This window comes from Rhinoraja longicauda, chromosome 8, assembly GCF_053455715.1.
Source record: "Rhinoraja longicauda isolate Sanriku21f chromosome 8, sRhiLon1.1, whole genome shotgun sequence".
NCBI lineage: Eukaryota > Metazoa > Chordata > Chondrichthyes > Rajiformes > Arhynchobatidae > Rhinoraja > Rhinoraja longicauda.
This window is the reverse complement of record NC_135960.1, coordinates 6,864,905-6,881,326: the sequence shown is the minus strand read 5'-3', so window position 1 is coordinate 6,881,326 and position 16,422 is coordinate 6,864,905. Positions and strand designations below refer to the sequence as shown.

Genomic DNA, 16,422 nt, shown 5'->3' with positions numbered 1-16,422 from the left:
CAGTGTGGTGGCGCAGCGGTAGAGCTGCCGCCTTGGAACACCAGAGACGAGGGTTCGATCCTAACTAGCGGTACTGCGTGGAGTTTGTACATTCTCCCTGCGGCCACGTGGGTTTTCTCCGGGTGCTCCGGTTCCCTCCCACGTCCCAAAGACGAGCGGGTTTGTCGGTAAATTGGTAAAACAGCGCAGAAACAGGCCCTTCGTCCCACCGAGCCCGCGCCGACCAGCGATCCCCGTACATTAACACTATCCTACCTACACCCACTAGGGACAATTTTTTTTACATTTACCAAGCCAATTAACCTACAAACCAGTACGTCTTTGGAGTGTGGGAGGAAACCGAAGATCTCGGAGGAAACCCACGCAGGTCACGGGGAGAACGTACAAACTCCGTACAGACGGCGCCCGTAGTCAGGATGGAACCCGGGTCTCCGGCGCTGCATTCGCTGTAAGGCAGCAACTCTACCGCTGTGCCACCGTGCTACCACTAGGGGTACTGCGTGGAGTTTGTACATTCTCCCTGCGGCCGCGTGGGTTTTCTCCGGGTGCTCCGGTTTCCTCCCATGTCCCAAAGACGAGAGGCGGATTTGTCGGTAAATTGGCTTCTGTAAATTGCAAATCGTCCCTAGTGTGTGGGATGGTGCGAGTGTACGGGGTGAACGCTGGCCTTCTGTGGTAGGGAACAGTATTCAAGCCAGTCACTGTCACTGTTTACATCAATGGTTTTTGAAGGAACGGAGTTATACCATAAGGTTTCATTTATATCTTAGACGTGAGCAAAGCCAAGTCAATTTTATTTGTATAGCACATTTAAAAACAACCCACGTTGACCAAAGTGCTGTACATCAGTTCAGGTACTAAGAAACGAACACACAATGGCACACAAACATAACAGCACATACATAAACAGTTCACAGCGCCCCCTCAGGGGGCCTCAAACGCTAGGGAGTAGAAATAGGTTTTGAGCCTGGACTTAAAGGAGTCGATGGAGGGGGCAGTTCTGATGGGGAGAGGGATGCTGTTCCACAGTCTAGGAACTGCAACCGCAAAAGCGCGGTCACCCCTGAGCTTAAGCCTAGACCGCGGGATAGTCAGTAGCCCCAAGTCGGCCGACCTGAGGGACCTGGAGACAGAGTGGTGGGTTAGAAGATTTTTGATATAGGGGGGGCAAGCCCGTTTAGGCCTTTGTATGTGAATAGGCGGAACTTGAAGTTGATTCTGTACTGTACTGGGAGCCAGTGGAGAGAGACCAGAATCGGGGTGATGTGATCCCAAAGGGAGGCTTACAAAGCAGTGTTGTTCCCAACAGTTGTTTGGGGTCCTTGAATGGACATTAAGACCTGAAGGATACTCTGTGTATAACTATTCCTGTGCTATATGTCAGTGAGGTTTATTTTAAGCAACCCACCGTTAGCGATAGAAACATAGAAACATAGAAAATAGGTGCAGGAGGAGGTCATTTGGCCCTTCGAGCCAGCACCGCCATTCATTGTGATCGTGGCTGATCATCCACAATCAGTAACCCATGCCTGCCATCTCCCCATATCCCTTGATTCCACTAGTCCCTAGAGCTCTAACTAACTCTCTTTTAAATTCATCCAGTGAATCGGCCTCCGCTGCCTTCTGTGGCAGAGAATCACACACATTCACAACTCTCTGGGTGAAAAAGTTTCTTCTCACCTCAGTTTTAAATGGCCTCCCCATTAATCTGACAATTATTCTTCGCGCAGCACAGATTATCCCTTTGTCATCCCTCAAGGACACCTTGAAGAAACAACAACAGCCAAGAAGTAACATCTTGCGTTGACCCATTATGGTTTAAAAGAATGAGGCGTTCGAATTGTAAATTGAATTGCAGTCATTTTGGGTCATAGCCTAATCCAAGTCTCCAACTGAGGCAAGTCTCTTCTGATCGAAAACCAAAGGCAAGTCTGTCCTTGCAATTATGGATTAGGTCTAGATCGTTACCCGCTGTCTTCAGACTTTAGACAAACAGCACGGAAACAGGCCCTTCAGCCCACCGAGTCCGCACCGACCCAGCGATCACCGCCTGCACTCGCACTATCCTACGCACACTAGGGACTTTACAATTTACAGTTTTTTTGCAGAAGCCAATTAACCTGCGAACCTGCACGTTTTTGCTGTGTGGGGGGAAACCGGAGCACCCGGATAAAAACCCACGCGGTCACAGTGAGAACGCGCAAACTCCGCACAGACAGCAACCGTCGTCTCAGGATCGAACCCAGGATCTCTGGCGCTGTAAGGCAGCAACACTAATCCGTGCCTCCCCGATTAGCTTAAAGAACACACGTTGTTTCCGAACTCAAGGCATGAAAGACGAATATCTCTGTAATAACGTTTGTGCATGCAACATTAACCATCTCACACTTAACCAGCTCACAGTTCTGCAAGTACGTAGACATTCTCTGTGGATGCCCGGCTAGAATTTCACCCTCAGTTAGTGGCACTAAACACATTATTTAATGACTGCTGTGTGTTCTACATCAGTTCCGTTTATTAACATGCACTTATCTTTTGCAATCCGCCAAGCATTTACTGGCCAAACAATCATTGTCCTTTGCGAAGATAATGGTGCCAAACATTAAAGACAGTCCAGCACATTGGCGGAGCCAAGATACCAATGTAAATCAGACCAGTTGACTCCTCTCCTGAGGGGCATTAGAAGAGGACATTTCCTCTCCTGAACAGCCACTGTTGACATCGTGATCATCAATCAGTTGTTACTCTTTTCCCAAATTTATTTGGTAACCAAATTTAAAATTCACAGCTGGCACGGTGAGATTTGAACTCGGGACTCTCGACAGATTAATCCAGCCCCCTGGTTAATTATCTGTTGCTCTACCACCAACGTTTATAAAAACATAACCACTTTCGTACCATTGATCAGGGATAAACTTCAAGACATTTGTACTCAGAATAAAATCCAAACTTGAACTCACTAGTACAAAACTAGGTTGCGGCCACGGTGGCGCAGCGGTAGAGTTGGGGCCTTACAGCGCTCGTAGCACCGGAGACCCGGGTTCGCTCCCGACTGCAGGTGCTTGTCTGTACGGTGTTTGTACGTTCTTCCCGTGACCTGCGTGGGTTTTCCCCGAGATCTTCGGTTTTCTCCCACACTCCAAAGACGTGCAGGTTTGTGGGTTAATTGGCTTGGTGTAAGTGTAAATTGCTTCTAGTGTGTGTAGGATGGTGTTAGTGTGCGGGGATCGCTGGTCGGTGCAGACTCGGTGGGCCAAAAGGGCCTGCTTCCACACTGTATCTCCAAACCAAACTAATCACCAAGAGCATCATTTGAAATCAAGTAGCATTGAGAAACAACTCAAGGAATTGTAATAGGATATGAGTCAACATTTTTTTTAAGTAGTTTAGTTTACTTTTGATTAGTTTAGTTTAGAGATACAGCGCGGAAACAGACCCTTCGGCCCACCGGGTCCGCGCCGACCAGCGATCCCCGCACATTAACACTATCCTACACCCACTAGGGACATATTTTAACATTTACCAAGCCAATTAACCTACGTCTTTGGAGTGTGGGAGGAAACCGATGATCTCGGTGAAAACCCACGCAGGTCACGGGGAGAACGTACAAACTCCGTACAGACAGCACCCGTAGTCGGGTTCAAACCCGGGTCTCCGGCGCTGCATTTGCTGTAAGGCAGCAACTCTACCACTGTGCCACCGTGACCGCCCAACACAACCTTCTGATGGAATGGCTGCGGAAATGATAGACAACAGACAATAGACAATAGACAATAGGTGCAGGAGTAGGCCATTCGGCCCTTCGATACTAGCCAGATATTAGTGCAAAATTCCTTTGTATAGTGAAAGTGGGTTGCCATGGAGAGAAATTATGACAAAGTCCTCTTGTCCATCTCTCCTTAATATAGAAGCTAGCAACAAACTACATTTTCGTGTCTTGGTTTAGGAAAGTTGAACGTGGGAGTGTAGGTAAATATTTAACACAAGACAAATAAATGGAAGTACAGTACATGAACCACAGGTGTTACGCGTGTTTGATTTATGAATTTTTGGAATAACACGATTGTCCATTTAATACAAAAGCCTGATATAAGCGATTGTATTTTCTGAAATATCATGGTCAAATTTACACCTGGCAGAATAACCGCATATATGTTTCATAAGATCATAAGTGATAGGAGCAGAATTAGGCCATTCGGCCCATCAAAGCTACTCCACCATCCAATCATGGCTGGTCTATCTTTCCCTCCCAACCCCATTCTCCTGCCTTCTCCCCATAACCCCTGACACCCGGGCTAATCAAGAATCTATCCATCACTGCCTTAAAAACACCCATTGACCTGTATGATGTTTTGGTCTCCAAATTTGAGGAAGGATATTCTTGCTATTGAGGGCGTGCAGCGTAGGTTTACTAGGTTAATTCCCGGAATGGCGGGACTATCATATGTTGAAAGACTGGAGCGACTAGGCTTGTATACACTGGAATTTAGAAGGATGAGAGGGGATCTTATCGAAACGTATAAAATTATTAAGGGGTTGGACACGTTAGAGGCAGGAAACATGTTCCCAATGTTGGGGGAGTCCAGAACAAGGGGCCAGAGTTTAAGAATAAGGGGTAGGCCATTTAGAACTGAGATGATGATAAAAAAAAATCAGTCAGAGAGTTGTGAATCTGTGGAATTCTCTGCCTCAGAAGGCAGTGGAGGCCAATTCTCTGAATGCGTTCAAGAGAGAGCTAGATAGAGCTCTTAATGATAGCGGAGTCAGGGGGTACGGGGAGAAGGCAGGAACGGGGTACTGATTGAGAATGATCAGCCATGATCACATTGAATGGCGGTGCTGGCTCGAATGGCCGAATGGCCTCCTCCTGCACCTATTGTCTATTGTCTATAAGTAACTCCCTCCCTCTCCATCCCTCACCCATCCAAGTCATACCAGGTTCTTGTTCTCACCGAGCAAACAGCTAACAATGGCCTGTTTCCTTTATCATCATTACCTTTTTTCATATCTTTCATTCATTTGTTCTATATCTCTCCGTCTATATGTCTCGTTTCTGTTTCCCCAGACTCTCAGTCTGAAGAAGAGTCTCAACCCGACACGTCTCGTCCTGCACCTATTGTCTATTGTCTATTAATCCGCGTGTTTTTGAATTACGCGCTGCTTTTCAAGAATGCAAACCCCCCCCCCCGCGTAAAATGTGAGGTGCCTGAACTTAAAAGGCGTTAACGGTGATACTCGATTTGCCATTGACATTCGACGACCGATGGGTATTCAGTGAACAGAGTTACGTTGTGTAATCGAGCGTCCTACCCAAATGCTGTCTTCTTGACGATACTGCTTCCAGTTCCTCCCCGTGTCACTATACATGAGCAGGTAGCTTGTCACCCAGTCTGAGCTCCCGTAGCGGCCTTGCGTGGCAACGGCGGTCATCTCCGTTCGCTCCCCCAGGTCGATCTGCAACCACTGGTGCTTGTTAGACTCCAAGGGTGACCACCCACCAGCTCCTTCAAAGAGTCAAAGAAATAAAACAGTTTACAATATTACTTGACTTTAAAAGCTACTTTGCATCTGCTATGTTAGACAATAGACAATAGGTGCAGGAGGAGGCCATTCGGCCCTTCGAGTCAGCACCGCCATTCAATGCGATCATGGCTGATCATTCTCAATCAGTACCCCATTCCTGCCATCTCCACATACCCGCTGACTCCGCTATCCTTAAGAGCTCTATCTAGCTCTCTCTTGAATGCATTCAGAGAATTGGCCTCCACTGCCTTCTGAGGCAGAGAATTCCACAGATTCACAACTCTCTGACTGAAAAAGTTTTTCCTCATCTCCGTTCTAAATGGCCTACCCCTTATTCTTAAACTGTGGCCCCTGGTTCTGAACTCCCCCAACATCGGGAACATATTTCCTGCCTCTAACGTGTCCAACCCCTTAATAATCTTATACGTTTCGATAAGATCCCCTCTCATTCTTCTAAATTCCACTGTATACAAGCCTAGTCGCTCCAGTATTTTAACATATGAAAGTTCCGCCATTCCTGGAATTAACCTAGTAAACCTCCGCTGCACGCCCTCAATAGCAAGAATAGGCAGGAGTCTTCAATGAATCGTAGCGGATCTCGGCATGTCACGGAAAAATCTTCCAGATAGAAATTTCTCGGCGACAGCTGGCTTGTCGCCAGGTATCGTAGCTTATTGCGGGTGCTGTCTGTCGCGCGCTGTCCCCAGGTTTGCTAGGTTGTCGCAGATGCATTTAGAAGCACGTAATATTAAATTAAGAAAAGGCATTTGAAGATACCAGAAGAGAGTTTTGTTTGACCAATTTATTTACCGTCAGGACATTTGACGGGTAGACTGGAGGCAACAGTTTGACAGTCAGGTAAGCGTGGGAATTTCGCGATGTTTCCGAAGACGGTGTAATCTCTTAGCCAGGTGCTAGTTTCACAAAAAAAGTGACTTGTATCGACCTGACTCGGCATTGTCGTGGTCATTGTTGTGGTCATTGTCGTGGTCATTGTCGTGGTCATTGTCGTGGTCATTGTCGTGGTCATTGTCGTGGTCATTGTCGTGGTCATTGTTGTAGGGCAAAAGAAAATTTTGGCGATCTGCTATGACTTTGACAGTCGCCGGCAGTCGCCTAAAACATCGCCTAAGTGGGACAGGACCTTTATCCACTAGAGTTGTTCATGTCTCGGCAATCCTTAAAAAAAAATCTCCCAGCTTTTCCTTTTTTAACCTTTTAACTAAAGTTTTAGTCAATAAATTATAAATAAGGAGTGATTTTTAAAAAAATAATAAAATAGTTGAGGGTGAAAACACAAAATGGAAGCACATGTGAAAGTATTCTCCTCTGCTACTATTCACGTTGCCTCGGCTTTCTCAAGGGCAATGTCTCACCCCAGTCACTCCGTCTTGCTCCCCTCTCCCATCAGGCAAGAGGTGCAGAGGTGTGAAAATGCACACCTCCAGATTCAGGGACAGTTTCTTCCCAGCTGTTACCAGACAATAGACAATAGGTGCAGGAGGAGGCCATTCGGCCCTTCGAGCCAGCACGGCCATTCAATGTGATCATGACTGATCATTCTCAATCAGCACCCCGTTCCTGCCTTCTCCCCATACCCCCTGACTCCGCTATCCTTAAGAGCTCTATCTAGCTCTCTCTTGAATGCATTCAGAGAATTGGCCTCCATTGCCTTCTGAGGCAGAGAATTCCACAGATTCACAACTCTCTGACCGAAAAGGTTTTTCCTCATCTCCGTTCTAAATGGCCTGCCCCTTATTCTTAAACTGTGGCCCCTGGTTCTGGACTCCCCCAACATTGGGAACATGTTTCCTGCCTCTAACGTGTCCAACCCCTTAATAATCTTATATGTTTCGACAAGATCCCCTCTCGTCCTTCTAAATTCCAGTGTATACAAGAACATGATGCCAAGATTAACCTGATCTCATCTTCCTGCACATGATCCACATCCCTCCATTTCCTTCATATCCATGTGCATTTCTAACTTCTTTTGTATGTCGACTACAACAATCAAAAGTGGCAATTGGTGAGGTAAGTCTCTAATTGGGGGTTATCAAGTTGGGATAGTGGCTAGAGAGGTCCTGTCACAGCACATTCCCTTAGGACATGGTTGTTGGTCTGTACTTGACCACATGGACAGAGGTCGGTGTCTACAATGCCCCCGTCTTTTCATGTTGGCGGCGAAGCGACCAGCACCAGATCGTAGCCTGTTCAGGTGAACCCAGGCCTTCCTGCGGAGGTTGGTACCTGGAGGGTGTGGTGACCAGGTCTCAAAGCATGGCTGGAGTCCTTCTGACTGCCTCTTCTGATTTTAAAAGACATTTAAAAGACATGGGGTGGCACAATGGTAGAGTTGCTGCCACACAGCGCCAGAGGCCCCGGTTCAATCCTGACTACGGGTGCTGTCTGTACGGAGTTTGGACATTATGGGAAGAAGGCAGGGGAATGCCATTGAGAGGGAACGATAGATCTGCAATGATCGAACGGCAGAGTAGACTTGATTCTAGAAACATAGAAACATAGAAAATAGGTGCAGGAGGAGGCTATTTGGCCCTTTGAGCCAGCACCGCCATTCATTGTGATCATGGCTGATCATCCACAATCATTAACCTGTGCCTGCCTTGTCCCCATATCCCTTGATTCCGCTAGCCCCTAGAGCTCTACCTAACTCTCTTTTAAATTCATCCAGTGAATTGGCCTCCACTGCCTTCTGTGGCAGGGAGTTCCACAAATTCACAACTTTCTGGGTGAAACAGTTTTTTCTCACCTCAGTTTTAAATGTCCTCCCTTTTATTTTTAGACTGTGGCCCCTGGTTCTGGATTCCCCCAACACTGGGAACATTTTTCCTGCATCTGCAGTGTTAGTGTGCGGGGATCGCTGGGCTGTGCGGACCCGGTGGGCCGAAGGGCCTGTTTCTGCGCTGTATCTCTAAATCTAAAATTAAAAAAATCTAGCTTGCCCAATCCTTTTATAATTGTATACATCTCCTTAAGATCCCCTCTCTTCCTTCTAAATTCCAGTGAATACAACCCCAGTCTTTCCAATATTTCCTCATGTGACAGTCCCGCCATCCCGGGGGATTAACCTCATGAACCTACGCTGCACTGCCTCAATAGCAAGGACGTCCCTCCTCAAATTAGGAGACCGAAACTGCACACAATACTCCAAATGCGGTCTCACCAGGGCCCTGTGTAACTGCAGAAGGACCCCTTTACTCCTATACTCAAATCCTCTGATCCTATAGCATGAACATGAAGATAGCTCGAAGGTCTCCAATGAAGTAGATGGGAGGTCTGGACCACTCTCCAGCTGATGAGAGGGTGCTTCTGTTGCCTGACAACAGCTGGGAAGAAACTGTCCCTGAATCTGAATCTGGAATCTTAGAAGGATGAGAGGGGATCTCGTTTTCGAACTTCTGCACTTAATGCATTTGGCAATAAGGAGTGGGCAATTACTGTAATGGGCAATTGGCAGTGGTTCCAAGCAGTGGTGGTTGAACTACCATCAGGTTTGGCTTCCTTTCCTGAAGTGTTGAAGGATGAGGAAAGAAACAGTCTGCAACTTCTACCGCTGACATTTCCCTGTTAAATTCAGGTCTATTACTTTGCCATCTGCTGCACAGATGAGCCATTATTTCAATGAATGGTGGAGAAGTCTGGAGGAGCTAAATGGTCAAAACCTGTTCACCTGTTCCAACGCGTAAATAGATTTTGTTTTCCAAATCTACCGCAGCCTGTTTTTTCAAGGGATTATTGTGTTTAGTGTTTGGTCACGCTGCTAGAACAAAGATAGCATTAAGCTGGCAGGAACAGATAAAAGATTTAGTGCTCGTTTAGTTAATTGTCACGCTATCATGTACCGTTTTGGCTGTAGTTCAGGAACAAACAAACAAACAAACTAGAGTTTTGGTATTTCAATATAAAATCATGAGTGGAATAGATGGGGTGAATGCACTCAGTCTTTTATCCAGCGAAGTGGGATTAAGAACTAGAGAGCATAGGTTTAAGGTGAGAGGGGAACGATTTGATAGTTACCCGAGGGAATACTATTTCACATAGAGGGTTGTGGGCACATAGAATCATAGAATGACCTTCCAAATGAGCTTAGGGCAGCACGGTGGTGGTAGAGTTGCTGCCTTATAACGCCAGAGATCCGGGTTCAATTCTGACTACGGGCACTGTCTAATTTTTAGATTTTTTTTTAGATTTAGAGATACAGCGCGGAAACAGGCCCTTCGGCCCACCGGGTCCGCGCCGCCCAGCGATCCCCGCACATTAACACTATCCTAATTTTTACATTTTTACATTTTACATTTTTACATTTACCCGGACAATTAACCTACAAACCTGTACGTCTTTGGAGTGTGGGAGGAAACCGAAGATCTCGGAGAAAACCCACGCAGGTCACGGGGAGAACGTACAAACTCCGTACAGACGGCGCCCGTAGTCAGGATCGAACCTGAGTCTCCGGCGCTGTAAGGCAGCAACTCTACCGCTCCGCCACCATGCCGCCCGGAACGTACAGAGTTTGTACGTTCTCCCTGTGACTGCGTGGGTTTTCTCAGGGTGCTCTGGTTTCCCCCCATAATCCAAAGACTCACAGGTTTGTAGGTTAATTGACTTGGGGTGAAAATTTGTAAATTGTCCCGAGTGTGCGTAGGATAGTGCTAGTGATCGCCGGTCGGCATGCACAGGGTGGGCTGACAGGCCTACTTCGGCGCTGTATCTCTAACGTCTAAAGCTTAAAGGAAGTCGTCAAGGCAGGTTCAATAACAACATTTAAAAGACATGTGTACAATGACATGGATAGGGAAAGGTTTGGAGGAGATACATGCCAAATGCAGGCAAATGGGACTAACTTTGACGGGGTACCTTGGTCAGCATGGATGAGTTGGGCAGAAAGGCCTGTTGCCATGGGCGGAACTCATCGAAATGTACAGAACAGTGAAAGGCTTGGATAGAGTGGATGTGGAGAGGAGTTGAGTATAGGAGCAAAGAGGTCCTTCTGCAGTTGTACAGGACCCTAGTGAGACCGCACCTGGAGTACTGTGTGCAGTTTTGGTCTCCAAATTTGAGGAAGGATATTCTTGCTGTTGAGGGCGTGCAGCGTAGGTTTACTAGGTTAATTCCCAGAATGGCGGGACTGTCATATGTTGAAAGACTGGAGCGACTAGGCTTGTATACATTGGAATTTAGAAGGATGAGAGGAGATCTTATCGAAACGTATAAGATTATTAAGGGGTTGGACACGTTAGAGGCAGGAAACTTGTTCCCAATGTTGGGGGAAACCAGAACAAGGGGTCACAGTTTAAGAATAAGGGGTAGGTCATTTAGAACTGAGATGAGGAAAAACTTTTTCAGTCAGAGAGTTGTGAATCTGTTGAATTCTCTGCCTCAGAAGGCAGTGGAGGCCAATTCTCTGAATGCATTAAAGAGAGAGCTAGATAGAGCTCTTAAGGATAGCGGAGTCAGGGGGTATTGGGGAGAAGGCAGGAACGGGGTACTGATTGAGAATGATCAGCCATGATCACATTGAATGGTGGTGCTGGCTCGAAGGGCCAAATGGCCTCCTCCTGCACCTATTGTCTATTGTCTATTGTCTGTTGGAGAGGATGTTTTCACTATTGGGAGAGTCCAGGACTAGCATTCATAGCCTCAGAATTACAGGACGTTCTTTTTTTGGGGGAAGGAGATGAGGAGAAATTTGTCTAGTCAGGGGGTGGTGAATGTGTGGAGTTCTTTACCGCAGAAGGCTGTGGAGGCCAAGTCAGTGGATATTTTTAAGGCAGAGACAGATAGATTCCTGATTAGTACGGGTGTCAGGGGTTATGGGGAGAAGGCAGGAGAATGGGGTTAGGAGGGAGAGATATATCAGCCACGATTGAATGGCGGAGTATAGTTGATGGGCCGAATGGCCCAATTCTACTACTTTCTCTTATGACCTTATGACTCTTTAACTCTATGTCTCCATGGTAGAAGCCACACGACTCAGATAAAAATACACCCTCACTTTGATAGTGTAATTCAGTTTAGTTTAGTTTAGTTTAGTTAAGTTCATTGAGTTAATTGAGTTCATTATCACGTGCACTGAGGTACAGTGTAAAGCTTTTTGTTGCGTGCTAACCAGTCAGCGAAAAGACTAGACATGATTACAAGCAAAGATACTAGAGGAACAAGATGGACCACTCCGTTGAAATCGCCTATACTGAAGTGTAGTTACGCAAAGGAGCGTAACGTCCGCCATTTTAGTAAGCAAAACCCGCCTCTCGCAGTGTAATCAGTGTTTTGGGGAACAGTATGTGTGATGATACCATTAAAATGCAGAATATATCTCATCGATCAACTCACAGATTTTTATTATTTTTCTTTTTAAATGTTTCTGCAAGTTTCTGCCGACTAAAATGGCGCCTTGACGTACGACGGTTTTTAGGGGCGAGTGGTCTATCTTGTTCCTCTAGTACAGTGGTGTCCAAACTTTTTTCAAAGAGGGCCAGATTTGATAATGTGAAAATACCCAAGGGCCAATGCCCCCCTCAAACCTTTAACTAATGCGCCCCCCCTCCCCCCCCCCCCCCCCACCTCGCCTCTGACAATCCGCAGATCAGGCAGCACTGACCGCCGGGAGGTGTAGTCGCCGTCGCCTCTCCCGCTGGGGGGAGGGATGAGGCACCCGCCCGACTGACAGGAGCCCCTGCCAATGAGCATGCGGGGTGAGGAGAGCTCAGCTGCTGCTCTCCCGTCCACTCCCCCCCGCCGCACGCCCTCAACCCCGCCGCTGGGAAGTGTAGTCACCTTCGCCGTCGCCTCTCCCGCTCGGGGCGGGGTGGGGGGGGGAAGGACGGGCAGCGCTGACCGCGAGGATGTGTTGTCACCCTCTCCCCTCCCCTCTCCCCCTCCCCCTACCTTCATTCTGTTAGACAGTGCTGGCGGGCCATCAATAATACATTTTAAGACTGAAGCTGCGGGATGTATAAAATCTGACCTCGGGCCGCGATTGGCCCCCGGGCCGGACTTTGGACATGTCTGCTCTAGTATCTTTGATTACAATGGAGCTGTCCAGAGTGTACAGATGCATGGTGAAGGGAATAACATTTAGTGCAAAATAAAGTCCAGTAAAGTCTGATTAAAGGTCGTCTGAGGATCTTCTATAAGGTAGACTGTAGCTCAGGACCACTCTATACTTGTTGGTAGGCTGATTCAGTTGCCTGACAACAGCTGGGAAGAAACTGTCCCAGAACCTGGGTATTTTCAAATGTCTGTACCTCTTGAGGTGTAGCGTAGATTCTACGGAAGGCAGGTTGGTTTGTGTCTAACTTAGTATGTCTGGCAGCATCTCTGGTGAACGTGGGTAGATGGCGTTTTGGATAAAGGAGTTGCGGGAGTGCTGTGTGCATGCTGGCCTCAGCAGGAGGGTTTTGCATTCTCATTTGGCTTCTCCACAGGGAACAGCTTGTCCTCCACATTCCTCCGGCTGAAAGAATGGGTCGACTGGGCTTGTATGCACTGGAATCTAGAAGGATGGAGAGGGGGGATCTAATCGAAACATGTAAAATTCTTAAAGGATTGGACAGACCCAGGTCTCTGGCGCTGGCCACTCTAAATGGCCAAATGGCGGCAGATGGATTTTATAGAAACATATCAAATTCTTAAAGGGATTGGACAGGCCAAATGCAGGAAAAATGTTCCCGTTGTTTGGGGGAGTCCAGAACCAGGGGTCACAGTTTAAGAATATGGGGCAGGCCATTTAGGACTGAGATGAGGAAAAACTTTTTCACCCAGAGAGTTGTGAATCTGTGGCAGTGGAGGCCAATTTTTAGATTTTATTTAGAGATACAGCGCGTAAACTGGCCCTTCGGCCCATCGAGTCCGCTCCGCCAAGCGATCCCTGCACATTAACACTATCTTACACCCACTAGCGACAATTTTTACATTTACCCAGTCAATTAACCTACAAACCTGTACGTCTTTGGAAACCGAAGATCTCGGAGAAAACCCACGCAGGTCACGGGGAGAGCGTACAAACTCCGTACAGACGGCGCCCGTAGTCAGGATCGAACCTGAATCTCCGGCGCTGCATTCGCTGTAAGGCAGCAACTCTACCGCTGCGCCACCGGATATCTTCAAGAGAGAGTTAGATTTAGCTCTTAGGGCTGAAGGAATCAAGGGATATGGGGAGAAAGCTAGAACGGAGAACTGATTTTAGATGATCAGCCATGATCATATTGAATGGCGGTGCTGGCTCGAAGGGCCAAATGGCCTACTCCTGCACCTATTTTTCTGTGTTTCTATGTTTCTATCTCAAACCTTCTAACCTGCACTCCTTGCCCCGAGACTCAGGGCCTTGGCAACATGAATGCCATTGCTGGAGGCACAGAAAGTATAAAGTAAAACGGTAGCACCAAAAACGAGCAACATTTGAGAATGAATTTCCTCAGGTTTCATTATTTAAGTGACCACACGGCACGGTGGCACGGTGGTGCAACGGTAGAGTTGCTACTTTACCGCGAATGCAGCGCCGGAGACTCAGGTTCGATCCTGACTACGGGTGCTGTACTGTAAGGAGTTTGTACGTTCTCCCCGTGACCTGCGTGGGTTTTCTCCGAGATCTTCGGTTTCCTCCCACACTCCAAAGACGTACAGGTATGTAGGTTAATTGACTGGGTAAATGTTTTTAAAAAATTGTCCCTAGTGTGTAGGATAGTGTTAATGTGCGGGGATCACTGGGCGGCACGGACTTGGTGGGCCGAAAAGGCCTGTTTCCGCGCTGTATCTGAAATATGAAATAATATAAATAAATATGAAACAAAACTGTGAAGTGAGCAGGAATGGCTTTTAAAACATAAAACCAGCTGAGATCTCTGATCATTTTCCCAAATCATAAGTGAATTTCTCTGCGGGATTTAACAAGGAAACCTGCGTTTCGAACGAGCAAATGAAGTTATTTTTATATTTAATGCTCTCCAAAGGACCGCCAGCCTATACAAAATTCAGCCACGTCATCTTCATTCAAGGGCCCTGTCCAAAGTAATGCCACTAAATGCGTCATTATATTTGTTGGTCAGGCCTTATGAGAAACGCAATTAAGGACGCAAGGTTTTCCAGCAATTTTCCAATTCAGTGGTACAAAAAGAACAATCCCCGCCAACACAACAGGAAAGCAGTTCTATTTCTTCTGAGCTGTACTCTTTAATAGGCTTATATCGATCTGTGTTCGTGGTGGAATCACATAGCACAGCAACAAGCCTTCGATCGACCGCTAATACGTGTAGTTCTGGGTCGACCCATCACAGGAAGGATAGCCCATGGCCAACAATAGACCGTTCCCCTGATCATCCTTAATTTTTTGCATATCTTTCATTAATTTATGACAATAGACAATAGACAATAGACAATAGACAATAGGTGCAGGAGTAGGCCATTCGGCCCTTCGAGCCAGCACCGCCATTCAATGTGATCATGGCTGATCATCCACAATCAGTACCCTGTTCCTGCCCTTTCCCCGTACCCCCTGACTCCGCTATCTTTAAGAGCTCTATCTAACTCTCACTTGAAGGCATCCAGAGAATTGGCCTCCACTGCCTCCTGAGGCAGAGAATTCCACAGATTTACAACTCTCTGAGGGAAAACGTTTTTCCTCATCTCCGTTCTAAATGGCCTACCCCTTATTCTTAAACTGTGGGCCCTGGTTCTGGACTCCCCCAACATTGGGAACATGTTTCCTGCCTCTAGCGTGTCCAACCCCGTAATAATCTTATATGTTTCAATAAGATCCCCTCTCATCCTTCTAAATTCCAGTGTATACAAGCCTAGTCGCTCCAGTCTTTCAACATATGACAGTCCCGCCATTCCGGGAATTAACGGCAACACTGAGGGGATGGGGGGGAGGGGGAGGGGAGGGGGGAGGGGGAGGGGAGGAGGGAGGGGGAGGGAGGGGGCGAGAGGACGGGGGGAGAGAGGGAGGGAGGGGGGGAGGGGGTGATGGGAGGGAGGGGGAGGAGGACAGGAGGGGTGAGGGGAGGGAGAAGCGGAGAGATGGAGGAGGGAGGGGGAGGGGGGAGCGGGGGAGGGAGAGGGGGGAGGGAGGGAGGGAGGGAGGGAGGGAGGGAGGGAGGGAGGGAGGGAGGGAGGGAGGGAGGGAGGGAGGGAGGGAGGGAGGGAGGGAGGGAGGGAGGGAGGGAGGGAGGGAGGGAGGGAGGGAGGGAGGGAGGGAGGGAGGGAGGGAGGGAGGGAGGGAGGGAGGGAGGGAGGGAGGGAGGGAGGGAGGGAGGGAGGGAGGGAGGGAGGGAGGGAGGGAGGGAGGGAGGGAGGGAGGGAGGGAGGGAGGGAGGGAGGGAGGGAGGGAGGGAGGGAGGGAGGGAGAGAGGGAGGGAGGGAGGGAGGGAGGGAGGGAGGGAGGGAGGGAGGGAGGGAGGGAGGGAGGGAGGGAGGGAGGGAGGGAGGGAGGGAGGGAGGGAGGGAGGGAGGGAGGGAGGGAGGGAGGAGGGGGAAGTGGAGCAGAGGTTGCTGCACCAATGCAGGATAGGTTTGGGCCCAACGGGTCCACTTGGTCCGGTAAGTACATAAAATTCTAAGAGGCATAGATGAGGTAGATAGTCAGAACTATCCTGTTACCAGGATTGGAGTGTCAAAGACTAGAGAGCGTAGCTTTAAGGTCAGAATGGCAAAATGTAAAGCAGATGGGCAAGTTTCTTTGTTTACACAAAGGGTCATAAGGTCATAAGGAATAGGAATACAATTAGGCCATTCGACCCATCAAGTCTACTCTGCCATTCAATCACGGCTGACCTATCTCTCCCTCCTAACCCCATTCTCCTGCCTTCTCCCCATAACCCCTGACACCCGCCCTAATCAAGAAAGTATCTATCTCTGCCTTAAAAATATCCACTGACTTGGCCTCCA

General features: G+C 48.1%; 1 pseudogene across 1 annotated transcript in view; it reads right to left on the bottom strand.

The window, feature by feature from the left end:
• The window catches only part of LOC144595735 (contactin-associated protein-like 5), an 852,226-nt pseudogene that overhangs the window by 700,505 nt on the left and 135,299 nt on the right, over nt 1–16,422 (bottom strand). Inside the window, exon 3 of the transcript XR_013547532.1 lies at nt 5,311–5,504. The product of XR_013547532.1 is annotated as a contactin-associated protein-like 5 (transcript). The remainder of the gene's footprint in view (nt 1–5,310; nt 5,505–16,422) is intronic.